Source organism: Crocodylus siamensis, chromosome 4, assembly GCF_052110815.1.
Source record: "Crocodylus siamensis isolate JL-2025a chromosome 4, ASM5211081v1, whole genome shotgun sequence".
NCBI lineage: Eukaryota > Metazoa > Chordata > Crocodylia > Crocodylidae > Crocodylus > Crocodylus siamensis.
The window spans coordinates 137732626-137744759 of record NC_143398.1 but is presented as its reverse complement, the minus strand read 5'-3'; the positions used below and the strand labels follow the sequence as shown (position 1 = coordinate 137744759).

At 44.3% G+C, this 12134-nt stretch overlaps 1 protein-coding gene across 1 annotated transcript in view; it reads left to right on the top strand.

Moving 5' to 3' along the window:
• The window catches only part of KCNA6 (potassium voltage-gated channel subfamily A member 6), a 45554-nt gene extending 33620 nt beyond the window's left edge, over positions 1–11934 (top strand). The window contains exon 3 of the mRNA XM_090043885.1: positions 10024–11934. The gene's annotated coding sequence lies outside the window, so the exon portion shown is untranslated. The remainder of the gene's footprint in view (positions 1–10023) is intronic.
• The last annotated feature ends 200 nt before the right edge of the window (positions 11935–12134 follow it).

Genomic DNA, 12134 nt, shown 5'->3' with positions numbered 1-12134 from the left:
AGACTAAACTACCACATTTGCACTTTTTTTTTATTATAGCTGAACTTCTTAATATTTTGCTTAAGACTTTTGTTTTCCAAACACATAATGTTACTTTTCCCAAGTTCTTCATATTCCCAGTAGGGATGTGTGAAACTGGCTGAATTCAACTCAGATTTGGATTTGGATTTGGATTTGGCCCAAGCTGGGGAGTGATTCGATTCATTGATTCGGATCACTGTTCCCAGTGCAATTTGTTCCCAGTGCAATTTGGCCGACTCCAAATCAGAAGATTCGATGCTGATTTGGAGAATCAGCAATTTGGCCATAGCCACAGCTTTAAATGTTTTTTTCTACATACTTCGAGATACCAGGCATGGCTTGTGAATGCTGCAACCTTGGGGTGGATGGAGTGTCCCACAGGGGCATGGGGAGGCCCCCGACTTGCTCAGCAGCAAACCTGGAAGTGGACCAGAAGCACTTCTGGTCCATTTCCGGATCTACCGGGGAGCATGCAGGAGGTCCCCCTGCACCCCCTGGCTCAGCGATCAGCCGCAGAGGGACCCCGGATGGCCCCCCCAGACCCAGGAGGCATGAGTTGCCGAGCTGGAGCGGTGTGGGGGGGCCCTGCTGCACACTCCCCGGCAGGGCCGGAGGTGGACCAGAAGTGCTTCTGGTCGACTTCTGGGTCTGCTGCCGAGCATGTTGGAGGGCCCCCTGCACTCCTATGGGATGCTTCATCTGCCCCAGCATCACAGCATTCATGAGCCACCTGCTACCTAGAGGTATATAGAAAAAAACTTTTAAAGCTGTGTCTATGTCTGAATCTCCAAGTCTTTCCGAATCCCTCCGAATCAATTTGGAGGGTTCCTATTAGATTCAGAGAGAGTAAAAGGTTTTCTGATTTGATTTGGATTTGGAGATTCGGCTACCAAATCAGGCCAAATTTGTGCAAAATCGAATCGGGGACCTAAGCTTCACACAGCCCTAATTCCCAGTATTCTTCAGCTTCCTCAGCAACTTAATTTTTTTTCTCACTTATCTCCCAGGAAACTATTAGTACTTGTAGATCTATCACTTAGTGAAACATTTTGAATGTGACAGTTCACAGCTCTTTATGAATGATCCCTGGCTCTTTCACATTGTCTGGGAGAGAGAGATTGATTAATTCATAGATTATAGAGTCGGAAGGGACCCAATGAATCATTGTGTACAACCCCCTGCCCCTGGCAGGAAAGAGGACTGAGGTCAGACGACCCCAGGCAGGTGACTGTCAAGCCTTCTTTTGAAGACCTCCAAGTTAGGTGATAGCACCACTTCTCTTGGAAGCTCATTCCAGACTCTGGCCACCCTTATTGTAAAAAATTTCTCCCTAATGCCTAACCTAAATCTATTCTCCACTAGTTTGCACCCCTTATTCCTAGTTACTCCCTGGGGATGCTCTGGTAAACAGTGCACTCCCAATTCCCTGCTGTCCTCCCCTGATAAATTTATAGGAGACTACAAGGTCACCCCTCAGCTGTCTTTTGTATAGGCTGAAGAGATCCAGATCTCTCAACCTCTCCTTGTGGGGTCTTTCATGGAGACCACTAATCATGTGAGTGGCCCTCCTCTGAAACCTTTCCAGATCCAAAACTAGACACAGTACTGCAAATGCGGCCTAATACTGAATAGAGGGGAAGCATCACCTCCCTTGATCCCTTGCATGATCTGTTGGTCATGCATCTGCTAATACAAGACAAGATGCAATTTGCTTTGTTGATGGCCTCATTACACTGCCGGCTCATGTTCATCTTGGAGTCAACTATGACTCCAAGATCTCTCTTAGCCTCTGAGCTGCTGAGGAGGTCTTCCCCCAACCTGTGGGTGTGCTGGGGATTCCTCCTCCCTAGGTGGAGTACCTTACATTTATCTTTGTTGAATTGCATCGTATTACATTCCACCCATTGATGCAACCTGTCCAGATTGGCCTGTATCTGCTCCCTGCCCTCCAGTGTGTTAACTCTGCCCCATAATTTGGTAACATTCATGAACTTGGAGAGGGTGTTCACCACACCATCATCCAAATCGCTGATGAAGATATTAAATAACACCGGTCCACGGACTGACCCCTGCAGGACCCCACTGCCCACCTCCTTCCAGGCCAAGAATGACCCATCCACCACCACTCTGGATGCGGTCCCTAAGCCATTTGGCCACCCACCTGACTGTGTAGGCATCCACTCCACAGCTCATTAGCTTCCCTATGAGAGTAGGATGCGAAAATGTGGTGAAGGCCTTCCTAAAATCCAGGTAGATTACATCAGCCTCAGCTCCTGTGTCAAGGCAGTGTGTGACCTGGTCATAAAAGACTGTAAGGTTTGTCAGGCAGGATCTACCTGTGGTGAACCCATGCTCATTTCCTTTCGGCATCATTTCCCCTGCTGGGCCTTCACAAATGTGCTCTTTGATGATTTTTGCTAGTATTTTCCCAGGGATAGAGGTAAGACTGACTGACCTAAAGTTAACCGCCTCCTCCCTTCTCCCCTTAAAAATGGGCACCACGTTGGCCTTTTTCCAGTCCTCGGGGACCTGGCTGGAGCACCATGAGAGTTCAAACAGCCGTGCCAGTGGCTCAGCAATGACACTGGCCAATTCCTTCAGCACTCATGTATGGAGGTCATCCAAGCCAGCTGACATGTACCCATCCAGCCCTTCCATGTGCTCCTTAACTAAGTCAGCACTAACCTTTGGTGATCTGGTGCCTTTTGGACATCTGTTTAACCTCAAGGTGGGGGAATTGTCTTGGTCAGTATTAAGGAATACTGAAGAGAAGAACTCATTGTAGAGCTCTGCCTTTTTCTCTGTGTCAACCACCAACTGACCTGCTTTGTCCTGCAGGTGCCCTATGCTACTCTGCACTTTCTTTTTGCTTGCTATGTATCTGTAGAAATAATTTTTATTGTCCTTAATTGTTGTAGCCAGCCTAATCTCCAGTCCTGCCTTGGCCTGCCTAACTGACTCCCTGCAATAGCGTGCCAGGGTGGTGTATGCCTCCTTGGTGGCTGCCCCCTGCTTCCACTGCCTATACATCTCTTTCTTCACCCCCAGTCTTTTCTGAAGCTCCCTGTTCAGCCAAAGGGGCTTTTTTTATCTCCTTAGCCCCTTTCTTTCCAACCCTCTAGGACCCCCATTAGCTCAATGCTCTTGACTTCCACCACCTCACTAGCTAGGTTCCTAAGTTTACCAAAGTTGGCCCTTCTGAAGTCTAAAACTTTAGTATCACTGGATATTTTTCTCACCCTTCGCTGGATAGTGAACTCTACCAAGTGGTGGTCACTATCACGCAGGTTACTGTGTACCCGCAGGTCCCCCACAAAATCATCCCGTGTTGCTAAGACCAGGTCTAGCAAGGCACTACCCCTGATGGGACTGGACACCATCTGGGTTAGGTGAGTACTTTTAATTGCTCAAAAGTGTTTTGTTTTTTTTTAGGTTGCTCTTGTCAGTACAGGAAATGTCTGATTTGTTTTAGTGTAATAGCATACAACTCTACAGGCCAGGGTCCAGAGCTGTTGACCATGTCACGAAATTTAGTGAGATTTGTTGAGGAGCTCTTCAATGCAAGATGCTTGGAATTTGGCCTTAAATAGCCTCTCTCAAACTCTGTGAACCATGATCGGAGCACAGACTTTGAGTACAATTCAGAAACACTTTAATTTTCTGTCCTGGGCAATTCATGCTCCTTTCAGGTGGTCTGCACGTGGGTAACCAAAATCCAAAGGATCTGTAATCGCTGGCCATGGGTGGCACGTGTGGTACATGTCCCAGGCCTGTGCATGGGGGTGGTTCAGCCTCCACCATTTGCTGCTTGAGGGTCAACCTGTGACCCAGTACCGGGGGCCAAATGATGTGGTTCTGCAGGCCAGATCTGTCCCATGGGCTGTGTGCATGATACCCCTGAGTTAGTCTACAAGGTGTAAATCTACCCTGCCTTATGTTTTAACAGTTACTTTCATACCAGTCTGGGCTTTTTTAGATATTTTATTTCTCTTATGTTCATAGAATCATAGTGATGGAAATGTCCTCTTCAGTCACCCAAGTCTGTCTTTTTTGTTCTCTCTTACCCAATCAAAAGATTTTCAATTGCATTCTGATCTAGCGATAATTATTATTCTGTTCCAGCTTTTAAAGTACTGTCATCATCCGAGACCCAGATTTTAGTTGTTTGTTGGCAGTCATGGCTCAGTAGACTTATACTAGCCAAGGCTCTAGTCCTTTGGTGCTTTAAACTATGCAATACCATGGCTTCAGTAGAAGTCCAGTGATTTACACAAAGTGAAAATCTGGCAACTGGGGTCCTCTTGCCACATGGAACAAATAATTTTCCCCATGGAAGTCACTGACAGGGTTAATAATTGCCTGCAGTGTGAGGATAGAGTCCCAGTATTTCAGTCTTAGAGGCAAACACTGGAACCTAGTTGGCAGAGCTTTGCTTGTGTTGAGTTGCTCAGAGAAATGTCTTTGTCATTGCTGTGATGACTGCCCCACCTGCTCTGGGCCACTGATTCATCTCTGTCGAGACTATTTTTAACACAAACCCCTCGGTTACTCAGAAGCTCTGTGGTAAATGTGTAGACATACTCAGGGGCTGTCCATCCACAAAGGTATGACAAGGACTCAAGAGTCTATAAGCAAATGAATGATTTTGCTCCCTAGAATTTCTTGGGGAAAGAAAGTTGCAGCTTTTGGCAAGGTCTGTAAAAAATTGACCACTTAGAAGGGGAGTCTGAGCATTTGTGGCCAGTTCTGCAGCTGTCGCACAGCTAGCCTCTCCTCCCTTTAACAGTCAAATTGCTAATAATTTATTAGACCCCCAGGTTCTTCAAGGTATTTAAGAACATGCTTAAACATAAATATGTGAGTAAAGTCAATAACCATATGCTTAAGTTAGTTATCTAGAATAGGGATGTCAAACATATGGTCCATGGACTGGATCCGTCCTGCAAAGGTGGCTCATTCTGTCTATGGGTTTTCTCATGTACCCACCTTTACAGGATGGATGTGGCCTATGAAGCCTGTTGCCACCCCTACCTTACCTGCCATCTAAAATCAGCATCAGGGGAAAATGGCCAGGAAGAAGTGGGGATGGGGAGGCAGAGTAGTGTCTGTGTTAACCCCCTGGGTTCTGGAGCTGCACTGATAGAATGTCTCTGGCAGCCACAAAGATGAAAGCTGTTGCCAACCCTCGTGAGTTTGATACCCTTGATCTAAATGAATGGTATTCTGGATGATTAACTCTGAAGGAGCTGAAAGGAAAATTGCTTTCTAGATTGTATTTCCTTGGGGTGATGGTAGATTGGTCATTTTTTATTTCTGCCCAGTAGCTCAATGCTGCAATGTTTTAGCCCACTCCCTTTATTGCCTTGTATGCAGAATCCTGTTTCTAGTCAGATGTCTAGGTTTGGACTTGCAAGTACTGCATATTTAAGTTTAGACCAAAAAGAAAGGACCTGTTTTCATTTGAGTTTTGTTTTTAATTAACGTGAACACTTCTGTTAGTATTAATTTTTGCAGAGCCTAAATTTGGGGGTTGAAGATGCCTTTACAGTATACCTGAATACTACAATGATGACAACAATAGATCTTACTGTATTAAAATCACAGAGGAAATCTTTTTCTTTTGTTGAATCCCACTGAGGTATTGGTTCATTCAGTTTCATAGGATTTGCTATTTTAGATCAGCTAGCAGGGCCATAATTGCCAATTATAGTTCACTTATTTTTAATGATTATTCTGGGGATAATTAATTTATGGTATTGAAGGGTGGATTCCAGGGATCAAATATATAGGAACTTCTTGCACTTGTTTTACACTGATAAAAGTCCATGGATTTCAAGGAGGAGTATTCCTGATTACCATGATATAGATAGAGCAGAATTAGGCCTGTGATCTTACTGAACTGGTTACTGAACTGGAGTTCCTAGTTAGCACTGTGCGAGGTTTCGGCCTGTGCTTCAGATCCAGAGAAGTATGCCCGGATCAAAGCACTGGCTTCGTTAGGCTTTCCAAACCGCTTCGGAAAATTTTTGGAGCCGCTTCAGATATCCAGCCATAGGGTATAATGGGGAATCAATGAAATATCTATAACCTTGTTGTTTTTTGGTCTGATTTGCATGAAACTTGCAGGGGTGGTAGCCTCTGCTGAGAGCATGAAGCCTGTCAAGTTTCAAGAAGATCAGTGCAGGGGTTTGGGGGGAACTGCACCCCAAATTCATGAAAGCAAAACTCATGTCACAGGTATGTGTTACACCACAGGGGAGTGAAAACTGCAGAGGTGGTGGCCTCTGGTGAGGCCACGCAACCTGCCAAGTTTCAAGAAGATCGGTGCAGGGGTTTGGGGGGTACTGCACCTCAAGCTGCTGACAGGCAAAACTCATGACATAGATGACCCTGTGTGTGTGAAGGCACAGCGGGCTGAAAACTGCAGGGGTGGTGGCCCCTGCTCAGGCCATGAAAGCTGCCAGGTTTCAAGGAGATAGGTGCAGAGGTTTGGGGGGAACTGCACCTCAAGCTGCTGACAAGCAAAACTCGTGACATGGGTGCTTGTGCAACTGTGTCTGTCTTGGGGCAGCTGGTTGTCTGTATTGATTATTTCCTCTCCTTAGTCTGTGGTTTTGTAGGTGGATCTCCAAGGCAGCTCTGAAGTTTCATAGCCGTTTTGGCTGGACTGAAGCAGGAAACCAATCCAGTGCTCCAGATCGGATCACTGGCATCTGAAGCAGCTGGATCTGAAGCGGGATCGAATAGCTGCCTACTCACACAGGCCTATTCCTAGTCAGTCCACGTATTGTGTCTCTTGGAGTTTTCTGTCATCTTTCATGATGTTTGACATGGGTCCTTTGAATCTTCAAACTCTAGGGAGTTGCTTGCAGCCAGTAGTTTCTCTTGTGACTAGTTTGGAGATAAAGAAGTCACTTATGAGCCTACAGTTAAAGTTCCCTATTAGTGGACTTGGACAGATAGCTTATTTACACCTGTGTAACCAGCCTTTACCAGCAGGTATGAACAAGGAGCAGACAGATAATGCAAACTCTACTCCTCTGTGCCATACAGTCGGTGTATATTTAACTTCAGAAAAATGGGAGTAAATGTTTTCGCTCGATCTGAGCCTTCAAGAGGCCGAACTACACTCAACTAAATTCCAGCAGTAGGTATCATCTGTCCAATGGCATCCCTGAGTAGCTGTTTGGTTGATGCAACAGGTTATTATCTTTATCTTTAGCTAACATTTTATCACACCACCAAGTGGCAAAGAGCTGTAATAGTGGCTACTGGGAGCAGCTACTCCCAGATGACTGCTCATCTGTCCACTCTGGATCTTGGGGTAATTTATATTAGTGTACAACAGTGGCATACATTTCACTAGTATAAATGTCATTTGTCTAGACCCTGAGAATCTTGGAGAAGATTTTCCTCTCCCACAGAAAAACCTGTAGGACAGGGCCTCTGGGAAAGAGAACTCAGTGAAAGGAACTCTATAAAAATGTCCTCATATTATTCCCGGGAGGCAGGCTCCCATGGTCAGATACCCATGCTAATTTGGTAAATTTAAAATAAGGGTGACCAGTCTTCTGGGATAAATGGCTTACAATTTATATTTTCAGCAGCCTGAGGATGGTCTAGTAAGTGGCACACTTGATTAGATTGTTACATTTTTATAGATTCTTTTTTGAACTGCAAATATGTGTTTTTAATTGTTTGCTTCAGTAATTAAAAACACATCGCTGCTGATTTTCATCATTCCCCACATCTAAAAGGAAGGGCTGTCTGCCAGCTTTGGGACCTCTGAGATTTTCTGCTTTATGTCATTCTCCACTGTAAAGTTTGCCAGTACTGGAGCCATTATTTTAGGCAGAGAGGACTCACTAACACATTCTCTCTTCATACCCCATTGTTGCTCTTCCTTCCCATATGGGTCACTGATGAGCAGTGCCAGTCTGAGGAGCATGCTGGTCTGGAGGCTGGTGCAGGTTGCTTTCCAAGGTTTCTATTTAGTAGAAAAATATGAAATACTATGAATAATATGGAAATGCAACAATCTGTTGGAAAGTGTGTAAAAACATGTACTTTAAACTTATAAGAAGAAGTGAATGGGATTGTTCACATGCTAAAGTATGGTTGTAAGGCAGTAATTTTCAACCCGTGGAATCGTTTGAAGGGTGATAGGAGGCCTGAGAAGATAAGCACAGGTTCAGGTTGTCCTTCCCTGGTTGCTCCCCCACCCCCACTACTCATTCCCTGTGCACGGAGGCAAGAACACACTCATCCCTGCCCAAGTGCTCCTTCCTTTTCCCCAGCTGGCCAGCCCCTTTGTGAGGAAGTAAGCACTGTAATAAATAAATGGGGTGCTGCTCAATTCAGAGAAGGCTTATGGAAGGGTGTCTGGACTCTAAAAAGGTTGAGAACCACTGGCTTAAGGGCTTCACTGGATTGGAGCTGTGATGTTCACCATCTTCTAGAACTGAGCCTTAACTCTATGAACTTAATCTCTCATCTAAACCTCACATCCACATCCCAGTGTGAGTGATAAAATGGTATTCTAGATGCATCCTAGGTTAGCCTAAATAAAGGGATGAACAGCCTACCTACAGAATGAAAATAATAGCACTGTTTGCTGTTTGTCTGTGTGTGAAATTTGTGACTAGTCAGATTGTGACCTCCTTTGATGCAGTCAAAAGGTTTAAAGCATCACAATATTCTGTTATATTCACTTTGAGCTTTTCCACTCTGTCTCTTTTGTAACTTGTAACTGTAAATCTTTTAAAACCTTACTGCCATTACAGAGGCAGATGGACTCCTTTTTCACCTGGTAGGTAAAGGTGACTCAGAATTTGAAAGCAGAAAAGTCTGGGGGTAAAGAAAGCTCTTGAGGGGATCTTCAATTGGAATAGGGCCAAAGTTGTTCACACTTCTTTGCTTCAAGTGTTATTTTCCAAAAGATGTCTTCAATTTTCAAAAACTTCCCTATCTGTGATCAATATCCCTAGGGGTAATGGTGGGTTTATATCAGTGCTTCTCAGCTAGGGTGCAGTGTCACCTTGGGGTGCCTTTAGATCCTTTCAAGAGTGTCACAAGGTAGGTATGCATTAGGAATGCAAACATGATTCACAAGATAGACCCATAAACATAGTGTTACAAAGATTTTGACCTGTTGTGGCCTTTCTGAGTTCTTTTTAACAGAAAAATTGTTCTGTTATTCTCTATTGTCAGAAATGCAAGTGAAAACTTAAGAGCTGGCATTTTCTGAAGGTTGCCTTAACTCTTAAAAGGTTGAGAGCCACTGGTTTATATTTTGGCTAAGAATGCATGCAGCCAAAATGAGGCTTTATTTTAAAAGCTATAGAAATGAGATAGAAAAGACAGTGACTGTGCATGTGTCTTACTACCCTGAAGATGATAACTCACAGACTGTCAGTACCCTCCTCACTCACTGGGTGGTTCAGAGAAATAGAATCCCTCTCCTATTGGTCACCATTGAAATGCATCCTATCTGCTTGTATCCCCAAAAAGCAGGTAGAGTTCATCTTTCATAAGAAAGGATGTGTGGTAAGTAGTAGCAGGTAAAAGGAAAGGTGCTGTTTGCCCCAAAGAAATTCCTGTGGGTGTACAGGAAAAGAACATAAGTGATGCATCCTACTGCCTTTCACTGCAGAGTTGCAGGGGTAGATGTACACAGGACCACTGTATCCCCACATTTTGATAAAAAGCACGCAAGTTGAAACGTCACAGCTGTGTATTCAATTCATGCAAATAAAACATGCTTCCTTAGGTACTGAGAACATCTACCACTTTTTTCTTGCTCAGTTGAGTTACCTCTTGGCTGCAGCAAGGCTTCAGTGTCAGAACTGTATGGTAGATTTTGTGTGCAGTCTCTCATTGTAGAGGGGGTGGGGTTTTGTGATGCAGTATTTTGTGATGGAAACTGGCTCACTTGGTTTGTGTGATATTTTGCTGTTTTGTTTTTCAATGTTGCTTTAATACATTTTCTTTCCACCCCCCCAGGCAACAGAAACAGAAAAGTCCTTTACAAATGGGTAAGATATAAGGACAAGCCATGTTTGATGCCCCCAGAAAAGTAACCAGAACACCACGCCAATTCCAGTGATGGTAACATGGAAACTGAGGCCTGTTGACCATCTTACAGGCTGTTAATTCAAAGCGCTCTGGAATTCCCTAGGGACAATTGAAACAGACACCCGTGCACCTCCACAGGACTGGGATAAGGATGCCTATTTTAAGTCCTCCTCCAGCTGAAGGGCCTAGGGCTGGCAAATGCTTAGGTCAGCTCTGAGGAGGGCAACATGACAGTTACTCTCTAGAAAATTACATGGTCAGCTTGTCTGTCTGTCTGTCTGTCTGTCCATCCCTACATGCCCTGGATCACTGTGCATTTATAAACTACATTTTCATAACTCAGATAAATGGTAGGTGTTTAACCAAACCCAGTGAATTATAACTGTCCTATTAATGTTTTACAACTGTGATGATTAGCTGTGATATCGAAGGGGTGTGTGCAATATAGAGGCATTTCACATCCTCCTGTAAGGTATCTTGCTTATTTTGTGTGCAGTAATTGTTTGTCACATACATGTTGCTGATGCTTCTCTCAAAGGAGGCAGATTATAGTGTTCATTGACCGTGGAGAGCCTAAGAAATAGCACTGTTCAGTTCTCATCTTCTAATTCAGAAAGTATAGTGTCCAAGTACTTCTAAAATGCAGTCTGATCATATGTGTTGTCTTGAAATGCTCAGAGTCCCTTTTCATTGATCAGTTGTGTAAAAACCTTTTCAAGCCCCAAGGCTCACAAAAGGCCTCCTAAGCCCAAGTAAACAATGGGGTAAAACCTGAAGGAAGACTGAAATAGAAGGGAACAAAGGAGGGATGGGAAATGATCCTCTGGCCCATAATGCACTGTGCTTGACAATAGCAAGCACCTCTATGTAGCCATGCAGCCAAAGGTGAATGGCCAAGGCTGGAATGAATGTTTCATGCCCTTGGAGATGGGTAGAGGTGGGTGAGAGAAGCCTAAAGGAGTTAGGTGTTAAACTCCTACTGAACCTGAATGGGTGTTGGATACTTAACTCACATTGCCTCCCTTTATAAATCCTACCCCATAAGTTTACATGGGAGACTTTTAAACTGATTGGCAGTCATTTGTTTCTGGCAGCTTGTGAACAGTGATGAAGGAGAGATCCCCTTTAAGATGCAGCTCCCTGCCCTTGGTAGCCTGGATGCTACCTCCTAGAGGCTGTTGACTTACAGGTGCAATCCTTTGAACTGCATCGTACTCCCTGATCCCTCTGCCTTCAGTAGAATTTGCTGGTGCTCAGCATCTCATAGGATTAGGCCCAGAGAGGTTTGGGACAGTGGAGACAAAAATACCCAGGAAGCCTCTCTTGGTTTAGGTCCTCAGAGCTGATGTCTTGCTCTTAGATGGGTTTGCAAGGAAATTGGGGTATTAAAGGATTGTGGAGGCCCACATCCTCTTGCTAGTATTTCAGGCCATTGAAACTATACCAGTTTACACCAGCTGAGTCCCAGTATTTCTGACAAGAGTCCAGCTGTTTTTCTCTTTTCCTTTAAAATCCAGTATTTTAAAATGCATTGATTTGGGGAAAGGGAGGCATTTAACTACCTTTTCAGATCTTGATTCTGAAATTCAGTAATTACACTGTGCAGGATCCTTGCTAGGTGTCCTTGCATCAAGGATGGAAGGCCACACTGAGGACGAGGGAGTTGACCAAGCTTGTTCAGTAACATGCTGCATCCTTCTGCATATGGTTCCATGCTGATCAAATCCAGCTTCACATAAGTGAGAAGCTGATTAACTCAGTTGCTAGATATCTGTGATTACTCTTACCAGTTAATCCACTGTTAATGAGCTGGCCATATGAATAAAACCATATTTTTAAAACATTATGTATGTTTCTATCTCCCAAAACTGGGTGGGTTCCAGAAGCTAATGATAATTCTATGAAACACTTGCTCTGTAACCGACACTGATGTGCTGCTTTCTCAGTAAAGTTCATGGTTATTTGTAGAGGAAAAAAATTCCCTCTGAGGGACCATGTCTTGCATTGCTACCATACTGCAACAGTGTCCATGTCAGGAG